Raw genomic sequence first — 17936 nt, 5'->3', positions numbered from 1 at the left:
TAATTCAAAAAAAGCAAAAAGCACCTTTGTATCAGCATAAAGCAAATAACTTCATTTTTAAAATTTATTTTATTGAGGTGTAGTTGATTTACAGTGTTGTGTTAATTTCTGACATACAGCTAAGTGATTCAGTTATACATATATACGTCAAATTTTCTAGCTTTGTCAACATACATATAGTCAATTATTCTAAAACTCATAAATCTTGTATAAACATCTATGGACTGTCATCTAACTCCATTACAGGAAATACCAACTTAAAAAAAAAAATCAAGACTGGAAATTTGTTATAAAGTAACACCTCAAAGAAATGGAGGCCTGTTTTGAAGCTCTGGTGCTGCCAAAACTCCATCTGTGTCACTGAGCAAATCATTTCACTGACTTACTTCCCACACCCTGCAGCAGCTCCGAGAGAGGCAAACCTGCTGCTGCTGCTGCTGCTGCTGCTACTAAGTCGCTTCAGTCGTGTCCAACTCTGTGCGACCCCAGAGATGGCCGCCTACTAGGCTCTTCTGTCCCTGGGATTCTCCAGGCAAGAACACTGGAGTGGGTTGCCATTGCCTTCTCCAAGAGGCAAACCTAGGGCATCCCATAAACAGTGATCAAGTGATGAATTAAAGAATGGCCCTCACCTTCGGTTTCATTAAACAGAAAAAAAAAAAAAAAAGGAATGGTAGGGTTGCACTATCTATATCATTTCAACAACCCCTTCCTACCTTAACATCTTGAAATGAAACAGAATATAATGATCTAAAATTTTGCAGTTCAAAATTATTCTATTCCATCCTACAGCAGGACTTACCTACTCAGTGGCAAAAGCCAACAGATCTCAAACTTCCATAAACTGATTATTAAGGGGGAAAAACATGCAGTGCTAGGTATGCAGTGCCATGAATGTTTCAAACTCTCATATTTAAAATAACGGAAAAAAAATCATCCCAACCATAGGTCATGGGCAAGACGTCTGACAGGTGAACAAGACCTCAACTTACTAATATTTGGAAACACGACAAGCAAACAAAAAGCTTGGAAGGAGGGCGGAAGGGATCAGAGAAGGGCACAGAGGGAAGAAGATGGTAAGAAGGCATTCCAACGCTCTTTTGCTTCTCTTTCTTACCTAGCATATTCATAACAAATGCACCATCTGTAATGAACACCTGAGAGTACCATAAGCCTCTTAGAAGGACTATTTGCATCATGAAGGAGTCTTCCTAGTTTTTCTCTTAAGCACAAAGAACTCAGAATATTGTGGGTGCTGGAAACAGGGGGAGGATGCAAACCCAGAGGAAAGCTCTAATTTTGTATCCTTGGGGCAGACTCTCTCAAAGATAGTTTCCTTCCAGTTTCCTCCAACATGAACGAGGAAATCATGCTTTCTATGATATTTCATCTGAGTTTCAAGGTCAAGAGGGAAGAGGAAGGAAGAAAGTAAATTTATACAGTGGCACTTACTAAAAAGTTAGGTATTGACTTATAGCAATTATAAGTTTAAGCCAAGTTATAAATACTAATTTAGATCTGAGCACATGTTTAAAACCACTTGTATAAGAATATTAGAACATCTACACTCTCAATGGATATAATTTATATACTTGAATTTCAAAGAAAAATCAAGGAAAGCGTTTTACTGTGTTAATTACTGTTACAAAATGAAAACTTCCAAAGTTGGCCTCTGGGTGGTGGGACTCTAGGTGATGGCTCTTTGCTTTACACTTCTCAGTACCTTCCATAACATGAATGAATAAGAGAGTGATTACTTTCCAAGGTATCTTCTTCAGGTATATCCTTCGTGAAAATAAAAATATTGCATGTATAACACTCAGTTGCAATGGTGGACAAAAGGATCCCACAACTTTAGTTCACACACACATACACATACACACGCACGCGTGCACACACACATGCCTACCCTTGCTCACTGTACTTCTAGTGGCATTACAGCATCATAGCATTATGAAATGAACAATGTCTTCTATGAACATTCACAGAATAATATCCCTTTGGACACATTTTTTAAAGTAGGGCATAATTTCTGTTACTGACTGCAATGCAACTAACCACGGCAAAACTCAGTGACTTAAGACAACAATAATTGATTGTTTCTTACAATTCCCTGGATTGGTTGGGCTCAGCTGAGCAGTTTTATTCAACATGGTGTAGGTGAGGTCACTCCATAGGCAACGTTCAGTTAGAAGGTGGATTGGGGCTGGAACATTCAAGATGGCCTCATCCTTCAGGGTTTCTCGCCACAGAGCCAATCACTTAAGAGTCCAGGGTAAGCTGTTCTACAGCACCAAGGAACATTCCAAGAGGACAAAACCTAATGTCCCAGTGTTCACCAAGCCAGTGTTTGTGTCCTGTAATGTCCTGTTGACCAAAGCGAGCTGTGTGGTCAAGTCTAGAGCCAGTGCGGAGGGGAATGTATGGAGCCTGCGTGATGAGAAGCAGAGCTCACTGGAACCACCAAGGTGTCGGCTGGAATAGGGTTCCCTTGCAGACCATGTCCTTTTGCCCCAACCATCTGAACATCAACAGATTTATTAAAAACCTACGATTGTCAACGTGAAATAATCCATATCAAATTAAAACTGAAGCTACCACACATCTCCATGCCTTCCTTAAGCCAGTTCTTAGTACAGAAATAGAAATAATTCAACCTCATCATTTCATAATTAAAAAGGCATTTCAGAGAAAAATCCTGTTTTTTTTTTTCTCTAAAGGACAGAAATGCCAATGATGAAAGATTCCCTCACTAAAGATTAACACTGTTCTGATAAATCTGAAGATCTCATGATTAAAGTACATTCCCTAGGTGAAAACCAACTGATCCAAATCTACTGGCAATGCCCTTCTTTCCTCTTAGAGGCATGAATCTCCTTTGAAGAACTAGTTATAATCTTAACAAATTGTGCTTTTAGTTTTCATGCACAGAAGACTAAGAAAAATCACACATCAACTGCCATATGTAAAAATTATAATGTTCTTTAAAACTAGCAGAAGGGGACTTCAAGATTGTCAATACATACTCCTACATTATTTTGCTACTCTTGAACACATAGGTTTTGAAATGAATTCACCAGAAGGAAAAGGCATCCCCATCATGATTACCTTCTAGTAGAGAAGTTAAGCACAACCCCCCAAATGAGGGATGCCCAGGAAAATACTGGGTGTCACCTTAAACGGGTTTAGCTTGTGGGTGTGGGCCCTGCTTTCCAAATGACCTACCTTCAGATGTGACCACCGAGGAGGGTATTTTTGGTTCTAATCTCAGAGATGAAGGATTCCCAGACCAGGGTGAGTGAAGCCTGAATAGCGCTCCTCAGTGAATCTGATGAATCTGAAAAAACAGTGAATTTGAAAGATTATTTGTACCATTTGATAGTAAGAGAGGTCAAAAGATGAAAACCTATTTAATAAGAATTACAAATAAAAGTGATTTGCAGGCCATTTACAAATAGTTCTAATCATTTTTTTAGTGAATTTGGTATAAGAACAGCATCCAGAATTGTGCTCAATAAATATTTGTCAAATGAATAAAAGGGAAAATCTAACCAACAGGAAAATCTAGCCTAATGGTTCTCTGTATGTTCTTGATAAAACTGGTGGAAGAGAAGAGCTGTGGGGGAGGCAGGAAGCCAACGACCTGAGGTTTTACATGAATGAAGTTATTCCTGCTATTTAAAAAAAAAAATCTACCATGACTGATCTTTCCCCACATCTTTGTTTTATGAGGAAGAAAACAGAGATCCAGTCATAAAATAACTAAATCAAGATCAGATACACAGAATGGCAGCGTCACAACTAGACCTCAGGTCCAGAAAGAAATACTGGCGTAAACAGTCCATCCCCAGGACTGCAAAGGCACCTGCTCACTAAAATTCACGTGTAACTGCAAAAATAACACAGGCAGTATGGGAAGCCCCTGAAGGTCCAGTGGTAGGACTCCACACTTCACTGCAGGGGCAGGGGTGCAACCCCTGGTCAAGGAGTTAAGACCCTGCACACTACTCAGAGAGACAAACAACCAAACAAAAATATACAGGGAGCACTTCAGTGGTTCCTTGTGGACATGTGCAGACAGGCAAAAAGTCTCAGCCCCTAAGGCACATGACTCCACTTAAGGTCAAGCAAGGCTCTGCTCTGCCTTCTTAATTCAGCTCTCGGACCATAAACAAGCATTCCTCCCAGTCTATTTACTGCCATCATTTCACAGTTTTGTGCTTCTCACTGGTGACCTCACTGCTTAAAACGGCCCCTGAGCGTTGTGCTGACGTGCTGCCTAGCGTCCCTGAGCTTGGGGACGCTGATGCATTAGACGAGCTTCACTCAGGCGTGAGTCGCAGTGCTGTGATCCGTGAGTTCAGGGTCCTGAATCAACAACACATATTAAGTAAGAGGTTTTCTTTAACAATGTTATATTAATATACTGATCAGCTGATCAGTGTGACGGGAGGCGCACGGGACCCTATCCCTGCACGTCCAGTGGTAGCCATGGCTCAGGGGTCACTAAGTGCATGAGACCAGCTGCGTGGCCTACACCCCCACAGCTGCCGTTACTGAGCGCCTTGAGCAACTGCCACGAGCAATGCTGAACCAGACACCGGTGCAGTCAATACCACAGATAGAAGCCCCTCCCGCACCTCCCCAAGCACCTGGGTTCTTCGCATAGCAAATGATAAGAGCTTTACGAATTAAATGGAAATTTTAACATTTTTCACTTATTTGGAAATTGAGTATTATGAAGATTATCACATCATTTGATAGCCAAAGAATCAGCTAAAGAACATCCTAGAAGTCCAAGGATTGGTAGCCTGAGTTCCATGGATCACCAATACATGGTCCAAAGGTGCAATCCGAGGTTCCATAAATTTGGATGGGAAAAATTATTACATAATTATTTTCACTAGCCTCTAACTGAAGTATGACATTTCCTCTAATCACAAATATAAGTCACAAACCACATTGGTATTAACAGCACCTGTGAGTTGGTTTTCAATGTAAATTCCAGGTATTTTTACTGCAGATAATGCAAAATGTCATTTGTGCTCATCAATAATTTGAACTTATAGTAGCTATGAATGTGTTAATAAGATGTACATATATTATCATACCCCAAATTTATTTACTATTTTTATATCTTCCTTTCAATGAAACAGTTTCTTTTGTAGTTCTGTGTATTTTATATGAGGCATTTAAAAACTTGAAGGGGTTCCTAGAAGCTTCACCAAACTCCCAAAGGGGTGCCTAAGAACCCCCAAACCACTTCTCTTATCTCATAGATAAAGAAACATGACGTAGAGAAGGAAAATGCCTTTTAAGGTCCCACTATTAGTTAGAAGCAACCCCAGGCCTGAAGCCTCACAATACCCACCATGGAGCTCTCTGTGCTAGGATGAGCTGCTTAGCTATTCAATCAGAAGCATAAAAACTGGGCCACCTTATCCCCCAACGCACGGCCAATGGATAAGTGAGTCCTAAGGTTAAATAATACCAATATTAAGAAAAGGGGAAGCACGCGTCCTGAGGAGAAAACGGTGAGGGTTTCACAATGCATCCATGAGTCCCTCACGGCCTGTCTGAAACTCAGAGCCCACTTTTGGGGAATCACGGGTGCCTAGTCCCCCACGGTGGGGAGTCACTGTGCTGAAGAGCTGGGGTCTCAGGAGGCGCCAGGTGTCCATCTGTATATCGATGCAGGATCTCATCTCCATTCTTCACCTCCATCATCCCACAAGCATCCTCGACGCCAGCCACAATAGACTGCCGTACACCAAGCGTGCTGAGCTCTCTCCTGCGTTCTAACACAGTTCTGCCTAGGATGGCCCCTGCATCCTCTCCCTGGCAAACCCCTTCTCATCCTCTGATACCCAGTTACATGTCATCTTCTATTTTCACTAGGTAATCATGCTTGTCTCAATACTAGACTATGAGCCTCGTGAAGACGGATGGAGGAAGAAAACTGGGAGAGCTAACTGGCAGGTCAAGCATCTATGGTCCACAAATAATCGAGATCAGGGTAACCAGGTGAATACTGGTCACTTAATGTGCACCACACACTGTTCTAAGCAATTTACAGAGATCACCTCATCTGAGCTTCCAAACAGCTGGTAGGTAAAATGATGACCCTAATTTCACAGATGAGGAAACTGAGGCACAGTGAAATTAAATACTCTGCCCAAGGCCACAAAGACAGGAAGGGATAAAGCCAGGACCAAAATAGAGGCACTCTGATCCAGGACCTACAGGTGCCAGAAACTGCCAACTGCACTCAGCCCTTCCTTCAACAGATGCGGAAGTTCCGGGCCACCAAGGTAAGATTAGAATTCAGAGCTCAACTGCTGAGAGAGTGTCTGATTCTAGCTTTGCTTAATTTTTTTTGGGGGGGGTTGGGGGAGATGTGGACCATTTTGAGTTTTTATTGAATTTGTTACAATATTGTCTCTGTTTTATGTTTTTTGTCTTTGGGGAGTGAGGTATGTGGGATCTTAGTTCCTTGACCGGGATCAGCAGGGACCAAACGCGCAACCCCTGCACTGTAAGGCGAAGTCTTAACCACTGCACCACCAAGGGAGTCCCTGTTTAGGTCTTAATTTGGAAGAAGAGAGGTCAGAATAGGTGGGAGGGCTGACAGGCAGAAAGGAAAGAAGATCCATAGATCATTTAGTTGGTTGCTTGATACATCAAATGATTGGTCAACAGATGGATAGAAAGATTAATATAGACAAAAAGAATTGCTCATTCCTAGGTATCTCCAGTGCACAGCTGATAGCAGATAACCAGTTATTGCTCTTTGAGCCATGAAAAAATGTCAAAACATGCTATTAATACTGCCCGAGTGTTCTCTAATTTAATGTAATTTTACAGGATGCTGTTCTGTGCCGGCCCAGAGGCCCACAGTGAAGACAAGAGGCTTAGAGTGGGTGAGCTGCCCTGCCAGGAAACCCTCAGAGAGGAGCTGACTTTATTTTTTCAGTCTCAATTAGTCCTCCTATATTTTGATGGGCATAATGAATATAATGCTCTGTGTTAACACAGAGAAACTAGTTCGCTTTACTCGGGCTTCATGTTAATTTCTTGCTGACATGACCACAACCTGAATTTATCTCACTAAGAAAAAGAAGATTTCTTTCCAAATAGCTGTCACTGTGTCAAGTCATCACAGAAGATGTCAAATTTCTAACATGTAAGATAGGTAAGTTGCTCCTGACCTAGGGAACTGTGGTGTCGTGTGAAAACATCGCTCATGGGTTTCCTGGGAAAACAAGCCAAACAGAACATATCTGCTGGGAGACTCTTTCAATGACTTTAAGGGGAAACACTTGCAGTGACAATGCCATCTACTTTCTATAGCTGAAACTACTTTCTACTTTGAAAGTTATTTGTGTTCTAGAAACTGGCTAGACAACACGTCAATTCAAGTAATTTATCTTTTAAGCTCAAAAAAAGGAGGATTCAAGCAGATGTTCTGAAGTATGCGTGCGTCTTCCTCCCACCAAACCCACACAGATGCTTAAGGATTAATTGTCAATTTGAGGTGGGGGCTAGGTAGCTGCAATCTTCAAAAAGGTGCAGTTTCCCTCTGCAATCCCAAGTATTGGTCTCACTCTCTGTAGTTTTAAGGTAGCTGCCTAAATAAGATTGGCCTATAAATGCTCTAATGCAGGTACAACATTAATAAGGCCCAAGTCAAAGCAAGCTCACAGCTCACTAGACGCTGGAATCCCCAACGAAGAAGCAGGGCTCGGAATGACTCACACTCCTGGCTGCACTTTGTCATTTTGAGCAGCAATTCTAGTACCAGAAACTTAATCTGTTTCCAAGCTTGTTGCTAAATACATAATTTTATATTAAAAATACAATACACAGAGAATGTCCAAATGAGCCAAAAACAATAAACTAGATACAACCAAGAAGAGCCCCAGAGGCTAAACATGGGAGCAGAAGCAAGAAACAAGTATCTATATATAGAAAACAACTATCTCAACCGACAAGAAATCTACTTGCATGTAGAACTGTTTTCCTTTCTTTGGATTTACTTCTATGTATGGTAATTAACAGAATATCTTGTTGAGATTGTAAGGAGGCTAACAGAGAGCTTTGGAGATATATTTTATGTTTAACATGTTATAGCAACAAGGTTCAAATGTGGTGTGAACAGGTTTAATTTTCCTCTTGAACATCAGGCCAGATGGGGTAAGAAACTAGCAGCACACAGCTCAGAATCCACCTCAAATCCCCGAATCTCAGCGTCGCCTCCGGCAACAGAGCATCACGAGGTGTACACAGGGTCTCTCCCCAGTGTCCTTTAATTTGGGTTTCCTCTAAGGCACACCCTACATCAAGGATTTGATAAGAATTATTTACTGGGGGGGCTTCTGTGGTGCCTCCGTGATCAAGAATCTGCCTGCAATGCGGGAGATGTGGGTTCGATCCCTGGGTCAGGAAGATCCCCTAGAGAAGAAAATGGCAACCCACTCCAGTACTATTGCCTGGAGAATTACACAGACAGAGGAGCCTGGCAGGCTACAGTCCAAAAAGTCGGACATGACTTAGCCACTAACCAATAACAATTTCCTGGGGAAGCAGTCCCAGGAAGCAAGAGTAGGAGAGTGGGGGACTGAGCCAAGGAAGGAGGCCAGTGCAGGACGGAACATCGACAAGTCAGCGAGGCAGACACCTGGGGCCCAACACCACCAGGGAACGCCAGGAGACGACGGGGACACACCTCTGCAGTTTTTCCACCCGAGAGGCAAGGGAGTGAGGGCACATGCATATAGACCCCTACTTCCAGTGGGAGGGTGGGGGGCACTGACTTTACAGCCCATACATGGGCAGAGCACATGGCCAGACAAAGCTCTCACTCAAGTGGGAAGACAGATGCAGGCGCTGCAAGTGGGCAAAAAAAAAAAAAAGGTAGCGATAAAGCAGGACTCAAAGAGCTATCTGCTCATCTATGTTCATAGCACACACTCCCAACAGCCAACCAAGTGTCTGTCCATGGATGAACAGACAAATAAGATGCAGTCCACACAAAAAATGGAATAATATTCAGCCTTAAAAAAGAGGGAAATCCTATCAAATGCTTCAGCATGGGTGAACCTTGAGGATATCATGGTAAGTAAAACAAGCCAGTCACAAACGAACAAATATAATATGATTCCATTTATACGAGGCCCCTAGAGTAGTCCATTTCATAGACAGAAAACAGAACGGTTGTGGCCAGGGGACTGACAGGATGGAGACATTAGAACTTAGTTTAATGGGTACAGTTTTAGTTTCGCAAAACCAAAAAGTTCTGGAGGTGAATGATGGGGATGGTTGCACAACAGTGGGAATATAGTTAATGCCACTGAACTGTACATGTAAAATGGTTAAACGGTGACTCTGTTACCAGAAATGTTTTTTAAAGGTAAACCTAACGTGTTTACTCTAAGAAGAAGAAGAAGAAAGTCGCTCAGTCGTGTCCGACTCTTTGAGACCCCATGGACTGTAGCCTACCAGGCTCTTCCGTCTATGGGATTTTCCAGGCAAGAATACTGGAATGGGTCGCCACTTCCTTCTCCAGGGGATCTTCCCGACCCAGGGATTGAACCCCGGTCTCCCGCATTGTAGGCAGATGCTTTACTCTAAAAATCCCCTCAAAGACCTACCCTCAAAGATCTTCAAAGAGACCAGATGAAGCAAAAGTTACCTAAGGACAACCATCAACGGAGATTTGGGGAAGGGGATGTCTAGTTAAAAAATGAATTTATTCACTTTTTTTCTAATTATAGAATTAATATATGATCTCTGATGTGCTTCCCTGGTGGCTCAGATGATAAAGAAACTGCCTGCAATGCAGGAGACCTGGAGTTCGATCCCTGGGTTGGGAAGATGCCCTAGAGGAGGGCATGGTAACCCACTCCAGTATTCTTGCCTGGAGAATCCCATGGACAGAGGAGCCTGGAGGGCTACAGTCCATGGGGTCACAGAGAGTCGGACACAACTGAGCGACTAAGCACATGCACACATGATCTCTCAGGAAAACTTAGAAGATACAAGAAAAGAAGAAGAAAATCTAGATCATCTATAATCTCATTGCAGGGGTGACTCTGGGGATGGCAGCATAGAAAAAGAAGTACAGGAAGAACATGTCAGGAGATGGGGCAGCCCCCAGCCACAGCCGCTAGCAGCTGGTGTGGCCAGCAGAGCTGGGCTGCTGGCCCGCTGGACCACACTGTCCCCACAGGCTAACAGCAGACTTGGAGCCAGCGTCTTTAAACACTTTGCTACTCAAGGTGTGAGGAATGGGTCAGAAGCATCAGCATTCCCTGGGAGCTTGTTAGAAATGCAGTCTCAGGCTCCAGCCTGCACTTGCTGAATCAAAAAATGCATTTTAGCATTTGGGTTAAAATACAGGTGACTTTAAGCACAGAGTCTGAGAAGTGCTGCTCCAACACAGCCCTTCTACACCAGCCTACAGTTTCTGAAATGGGTTATTTAGAGCTACTAACCTTCTAGTACCTTGGTGTTAAAATGTCTACTTTGTCTTGTGGAAAATAATCCCCCTGACAAATACCACAATGATATCACTCATATGGAGAATCTGATTTTTTAAAAACGATATAAATGAGCTTATTTACAAGACAGAAACAAACTCATAGATTTTGAAAACAAATTTATGGTTACCATAGGGGAAACATAGGGGAGAGGGGTCAATGCTTGGGATTAACACACACACATCAGATCAGATCAGATCAGTCACTCAGTCGTGTCCGACTCTTTGCGACCCCATGAATCGCAGCACACCAGGCCTCCCTGTCCATCATCAACTCCCGGAGTTCACTGAGACTCACGTCCATCGAGTCAGTGATGCCATCCAGCCATCTCATCCTCTGTCGTCCCCTTCTCCTCCTGCCCCCAATCCCTCCCAGCATCAGGGTTTTTTCAATGAATCAACTCTTCTCATGAGGTGGCCAAAGTACTAGAGTTTCAGCTTTAGCATCATTCCTTCCAAAGAAATCCCAGGGCTGATCATTAAAATAGATAACCAAAAGGACCTCCTGTATAGCTCAATCATTCTTAATAACCTGTATGGGAAAAGAATCTGAAAAAGAATGAATATACATGTATATAACTTAATCACTATGCTATACACCTGAAACTAACAAAATATACACCAATAAAATTAATACGCAAAAAAAGAGAGAGACAGAGAACAGAAATGAATCCCTCTGCCAGCCTTAAGCTGAGGGAACGCAGCACTTGGCACAAAGCAGATGCTGTGCAGGTGAGTGCAGGTACCGTCAGCACGAGTGTCACACAGACGGCCACCTGAGAGAGACCAGCGAGGGCGGCAGTCAGTCAGAATTTTTCATCTGCGGTAACGAATTTTATTTTATTATGCTGGGATTAAAAAACAAAAACAAAAGAACTCTAGTCCCAAGGCGTGTTGAAAAAAATAAAATGATTTTCTCTTAAGACTGAATGCTTCTTTTGTAATGTGTTTCCATATTCTTAGACTTTCTTCAGACCTTAACAAAAAGCAAATGAAATGACATGTTGAAACTTGCTCTGACCCCTCCTGCATTTTCAAAGCTGCTGGTGTGTTGTGCTTAATGTCTTTTTTCTTTGTTTCATACCAACTTTGTAAGCAATAAACAGCACTTTGTTGACTTGTGCAATGATGCAATTACAAGTGCCCTAAGCCTCTCACTTACAATAAGAATCTGATTTCAGAAACAAAAAATTCACCATTAAAGTAGCATGTTATCACAATACAAAGCTCTTTAAATTGGGAGAATACTATTAATTTTTGCTTAGATCTGAAACTTTGAAAATGAAGAGGGAAGAATGAAAAGGAAAGGAAAACAAATTGAATTATGAAAGAGCTGTGTAATATTTTTAATCACATTGGGCACATAACCAAACTCCTAACAAAAGACTACTCTTTGACCTGATAATTCTGCTATTGGGAATTTATCCTAAGAGTTCTATGAGTGTGCAAAATAGCCTATCTTTAGGGAATAATATTCCTTATAACCTTGCTCACAGAAGCAATTTTTTTTTAATGCAAGACTTGTTTTATAACATTGGATAACTAGTTACAAAACCTCTTTCATTCATATCAATAGAGTATGCCATTCAGAATAATACTTATTTACAATATGTTTAAAGTGAAAAGGTGAAAGTGTCAGTCGCTCAGTCATGTCCAACTCTGCGACCTCGTGGACTGCAGCCCTCCAGGCTCTTCTGTCCATGGAGTTCTCCAAGGTACTGGGCAGCCACACCCCTCTCCCAGGAATCTTCTCTACTGAGGGTCGAACCAGGGTATCCCTCATCGCCACTCACGGCCCTCATTCTTTACTGTCTGAGCCACTAGGAAGTCCAAGTATGTTTGCTGACATAGTATATATTCCTGCTACATTTTTTAAGTTTAAAAATACAAGTTACCAAAGTGCATGGGTAGTATGACCTTTACTATGACCCTTACACACACATACCCTAGACCCTCTTTATCTCTCTTCCTGTTGTTAATTTATTCAAGTACCCAGCATAACCAGATATATAGTGACCTGTTGGTTCTGGCCTGTCTCCCCCAACCAGAACAAAGTAAATTTCAGGAAAGGAGGGGACTGTTGTCTTCACCTCTGCGTCCACAATGCTTCTTACTGTATCAGGCACAGGGTAGATAAGTAACAAATATGACCTAAGAAACAAATATAAGTTTTTCTATATATTTACAGAGAGAGACACAAGATATTGAAAAGTATTCCCAAAATCATTATCAATGGTTATGGCTGGGTAGTAAAAATACACATACTTCAGTGTTCTTCTTTACATCGATGTATAGTTTCTCACTTTTATATGAAGAACTACTTCAAAAAAAAAGAAAAGTTCATACACTCTTGTGGGCATCTGTGTGAATGTGTGTGTATTTTGACACTTGTTATCTAATAAGAATATCCTTCATTCCCTAAACTGCCAAATTAAACAATAAAAAAAAAATGAAACAGTCTTACCCTCCACTTCAGATGAACTAAATGAAATATGGAACAAGTGGTTCAAAAATTTAAAAAACACAATAAATTGATTTGTACTTCTTACCACACACACTTTCATTAAATCATGTACCAAGCATGTAAAATCAGATAGTATAACCCTTAATCATGTGTTCCTTATTTCATGATAAGAAGTTCTTTAGCTTTATGAATTACATAGTGTTTTTTGCACTTATGGTGGAAAATAACCATTTTACAGGTATCACAATAGGTGTCCTATTGTTTTATTGTATAATTTTAAACCTAGCAATTACTCCAGAAGGCAGCAAAAGTGGATCACAATGTTCTCAATGATCCGAAAGCAGACTTGCCATCAAGAGACACACCTGGTAAATGGATCAAATCAAGAGTATCAGAGGCATTCGGAGAGCATCCCTTGATATAAATTAATGGGACGGCCTTAACACTATAAAGCCTCTATTTGGAAAGGTTTAAGGTAACATATTTTCTGGGCAACCTTCAATCTTTCTATTTTACACTCTTCCAAGTAATACAAAACTTTATAACTAATATACTTTTAAGAATTCACTGTAAGGTGTATAAAAAATTGTCAATTACAAAGATGATACTTTGTCAACTAATACTGCAAAACAAGTCCATATAAAAGATGATGCATGTAAGTACAGGTTGCCACATGAAGCAGAAGCTTATAGTAATTCTGTGGCTACTTCTCCCTAGGGAACTGCTGAGGGAGTTTGTGAACTGCTCATAACACCAGAAACCCCTTTAACTCTCCAGCACTTGAGCCCCCACCTCAGCAAGTGAAAGAAGGGCTAAGAGCAGACTTGACTATTTTCTCATTCACTATCTGTAAAGTGTCAGACGAGTATTCAGTAAAAGAAGCGTTTTCTTGGTTTATTTGCCTTCGTTTGTATCACAATGATATTTAACTCTGAAAAAAATAGGCAAATTTTGTAATTTTTTTTTTACTCTACACTAGAGGTTGGCAAAGTATAGCCCACGGACCAATCTGGCCAACCATCCATCTGCTTTTATAGAGCTATGATTGGTTGTTATGCTTTTAAATGGTTGGGGAAAAAAATTTTTAAGGATAATATTTTTACATGATAATAATGTGAAATTCAGCTTTTGGCATTCAGGCATACAGTTTTACTAGGACACAGCCACACCCGTACAACTGAGGTACTGTCTTGCAACTCTTCTGTGCTACAACACTGAAGTGAAAGTGAAAGTCGCTCAGTCACGTCCAACTCTTTGCAACCCCATGGACTATAGAGACCACGGAATTCTCCAGGCCAGAAAACAGGAATGGGTAGCCATTCCATTCTCCAGGGGATCTTCCCAACCCAGAAGAGTTGCAATAAAAGTATGGAGCCCACAGTCAAAAATACCTCCTGGCCTTTTTCAGTAAAAGTGTACTGACCTCTATTCTATCTAGATGACAGCAACACATACATAGATTGTAGATTGCTTTTAGATTGCTTTCTGTACACTATTTGAAAGAAATGGGCAATTATATAGAGTAACCTGTACATCATCTGTTTATAATCATCTATCTACCTACCTACCTTTGTGAAAACTTAAGATGAAAACTCTGGAAGGAAACTCACCAAACTGCTAATGGCAATCACCTCTAGGGTAGAATGTGAGACTGAAGAGAGAGAGTGGAATTGAATAAAGTTGTTAGTTTTTACTCACCTCTATTGTTTTATTCCAGAAAGGAGGTACCACTTTTGTGTTAAAAAGGTAAAAGAAAGAAACAAAATTCAAGAGAAACTTTTCACATAACAAATATCGACCTTTCAGAACAGCATACAATTAAACACTTGAAATGTCAAAAAAGAAAAATAGAACATTTTCAAGAGTTTCTTAACAGCATGATCATTTAGAATTTATACACTCAAAGCAAAGGGCAACTTAACTACAAAAAAAGGTGAACGGTAATCTAGTTATGCCATACTAATTTTTAAAACTAGAGTTAACTATTTTTAAAGTGCACAGATTTCAAAAAACAAACATTGTTAAGAAACAAATTACAAACAGGTAATACAGAACATACATTATGAGAGACTAGCTTTATTGAGTCATTTGTAAAGAAAAAGTACATTTAAATATTTCCAATTTCCATCTTTCTCACTCCATACTATGGGCTGAAAGCAATTTATTGCATGCTTAATAAAGAAATACTGATTTACAACTTGATTAAAAACTTTTCCCAAGACATATCATAAGGAACATAAAAATCATATAGCCATATGCTCAAGTGCACTATATTTCCATTGCTTCTTATTTTCAAATGAACACAAAATCTTCCAGTGCATCCAGACAGGGCATGATGCAGTTGTGGCTCATTGAACCACCACATTTATAATCCAATTCCTTCACATTTATAAACACTGGCTTTTAAACTGCAAGCACAACAGCCCCTTTAACTACACTTAGATGCACAATAATTGACAGTTCATTATAACAAGTGGTCTCAAGAGTGAAGTATTACAGCTAATGGTCTGTAAATGCTTTAGTCTCCAAACCTGGGCCAACATTAAAGCAAGCAAAACACTGGGCCTTTCCTTCAATGCATCTGGTTTTTAAATGGCTTTATGATATAACACTACTCAAAATTAATCTTCCTACTTCTAATGCCTGAAATATTACACATTTAAATCAGAGTACTAACCTTATTGATCACATACTGTTTTTTTTTAAAAGAAATACACTACAACATAACAATCTGTATATATCCACATCTTGAAGAGGAACAGAAATGATTTTAAAGCAATGGAACAAAAATACCTAAATATCCAGTAACAAAATATTCCTGAGATGTTATATTACTTTGTGATTTAAAAGTATACAAACATTACAGCAATGTTTAATACAAAATTATGCTCAAAGTGATCACAATACAAAAGTTAAAAGTAAACAGGATAAAATGACCAATATGATCCCATTTTTATAAAAATATACAATAGACGCTAATGGGATATATAACACTAAGTTATAGTGATTGTTCTTTTGCAGGTAGTAGAACAATCAGTTATCAGTATCAGTCAGTTCAGTCGCTCAGTCATATCCAACTCTTTGCGACCCCATGGACCACAGCACGCCAGGCCTCCCTGTCCATCAGCAGCTCCTGGAGCTTGCACAAATTCATGTTCATTGAGTCAGTGATGCCATCAACCATCTCATCCTCTGACACCCCCTTCTCCTCCTGCCTTCAATCTTTCCCACCATCAGGGTCTTTTCCAATGAGTCAGTTCTTTGCATTAGGTGGCCAAAGTATTGGAGTTTCAGCTTCAACATCAGTCCTTCCAATGAACACCCAGGATTGATCTCCTTTAGGACTGACTGGTTGGATCTCCTTGCAGTCCAAGGGACTCTCAAGAGTATTTTCCAACACCACAGATGCTCAACTTTCTTTATAGTCCAACTCTCACATCCATACATGACTACTGGAAAAACCATAGCTTTGACTAGATGGACCTTAGTTGGCAAAGTAATGTCTCTGCTTTTTAACATGTTGTCTAGGTTTGTCATAGCCTTTCTTTCAAGGAGCAAGTGTCTTTTAACTTCATGGTTGCAGTCACCATCTGCAGTGATTTTGGAGCCAAAAAAATAAAATAAAATCAGCCACTATTTACATTGTTTCCCCATCTATATGCCAGGAAGTGATGGAACTGGATGCCATGATCTCAGTTTTTTGAATGTTGAGTTTTAAGCCAGCTTTTTCTATCTCCTCTTTCACTTTCATCAAGAGGCTCTTTAATTCTTCTTCACTTTCTGCCATAAGGGTGGTGTCATCTGCATATCTGAGATTATTGATATTTCTCCCTGCAATCTTGATTTCAGCTTGTACTTCATCCAGACCAGCATTTTGCATGATACTCTGCAGATAAGTTAAATAAGCAGGGTGACAGTATACAGCCTTGACGTACTCTTTTCTCAATTTGGAACCAGTCTGTTGTTCCATGTCCAGTTTATACTGTAGATTCTTGACCTCCATACAGATTTATCAGGAAGAAGGTAAGGTGTTCTGGTATTTCCATCTCTTGAAGAATTTTCCACACTTTGTTGTGATCCACACAGTCAAAGGCTTTGGCATAGTCAATAAAGCAGAAATAGATGTTTTTCTGGAACTCTCTTGCTTTTTTGTTGATCTGACGAATGTTGGCAATTTGATCTCCGCTTCCTCTGCATTTTCTAAATTAAGCTTGAACATCTGAAAGCTCACGGTTTATGTACTGTTGAAGCCTGGAAAATTTTGAGCATTACTTTGAGAGTGTGTGGGATGAGTGCAATTGTGCAGTAGTTGGAGCATTCTTAGGCATTGCCTTTCTTTGGGATTGGAATGAAAACTGACCTTTTCCAGTCCTGTGGCCACTGCTGAGTTTTCTAAATTTGGTGGCATATTGAGTGCAGCACTTTCACAGCATCATCTTTTAGGATCTGAAATAGCTCAGCTGGAATTCCATCACCTCCACCATCTTTGTTCTTAGTGATGCTTCCTAAGACCCACTTGATTTCACATTCCAGGATGTCTGGCTCTAGGTAAGTGATCACACCATCATGATTATCTTGGTCATGAAGCTCTTTTTTGTATACTTCTTCTGTGTATTCTTGCCACGTCTTCTTAATATCTTCTGCTTCTGTTAGGTCCATACCATTTTTGTCCTTTATTGTACCCATCTTTGCATGAAATGCTCCCTTGGTATCTCTAATTTTCTTGAAGAGATATCTAGTCTTTCCCATTCTGTTGTCTTCCTCTATTTCTTCGCATTGTTCCCTGAGGAAGACTTTCTTATGTCTCCTTGCTATTCTTTGGAACTCTATATTCACATAGGTATATCTTTCCTTTTCTCCCTTGCCTTTCCTGTCTCTTCTTTTCACAGCTATTTGTGAGGCTTCCTCAGACAGCCATTTTGCCTTTTTGCATTT

At 40.4% G+C, this 17936-nt stretch overlaps 1 protein-coding gene across 6 annotated transcripts in view; it reads right to left on the bottom strand.

Annotated features, from left to right (window-relative positions):
- Positions 1–17936, bottom strand: part of PLCB4 (phospholipase C beta 4) — a 482400-nt gene that overhangs the window by 395903 nt on the left and 68561 nt on the right. For all 6 annotated transcript variants that reach the window (XM_025000312.2, XM_059892392.1, XM_025000311.2 and 3 more), the window contains exon 2: positions 3226–3337. The gene's annotated coding sequence lies outside the window, so the exon portion shown is untranslated. The remainder of the gene's footprint in view (positions 1–3225; positions 3338–17936) is intronic.

The sequence above is a fragment of the Bos taurus genome, chromosome 13 (assembly GCF_002263795.3).
Source record: "Bos taurus isolate L1 Dominette 01449 registration number 42190680 breed Hereford chromosome 13, ARS-UCD2.0, whole genome shotgun sequence".
Taxonomy (NCBI): domain Eukaryota; kingdom Metazoa; phylum Chordata; class Mammalia; order Artiodactyla; family Bovidae; genus Bos; species Bos taurus.
This window is presented reverse-complemented; position numbering and strand designations above follow the sequence as displayed.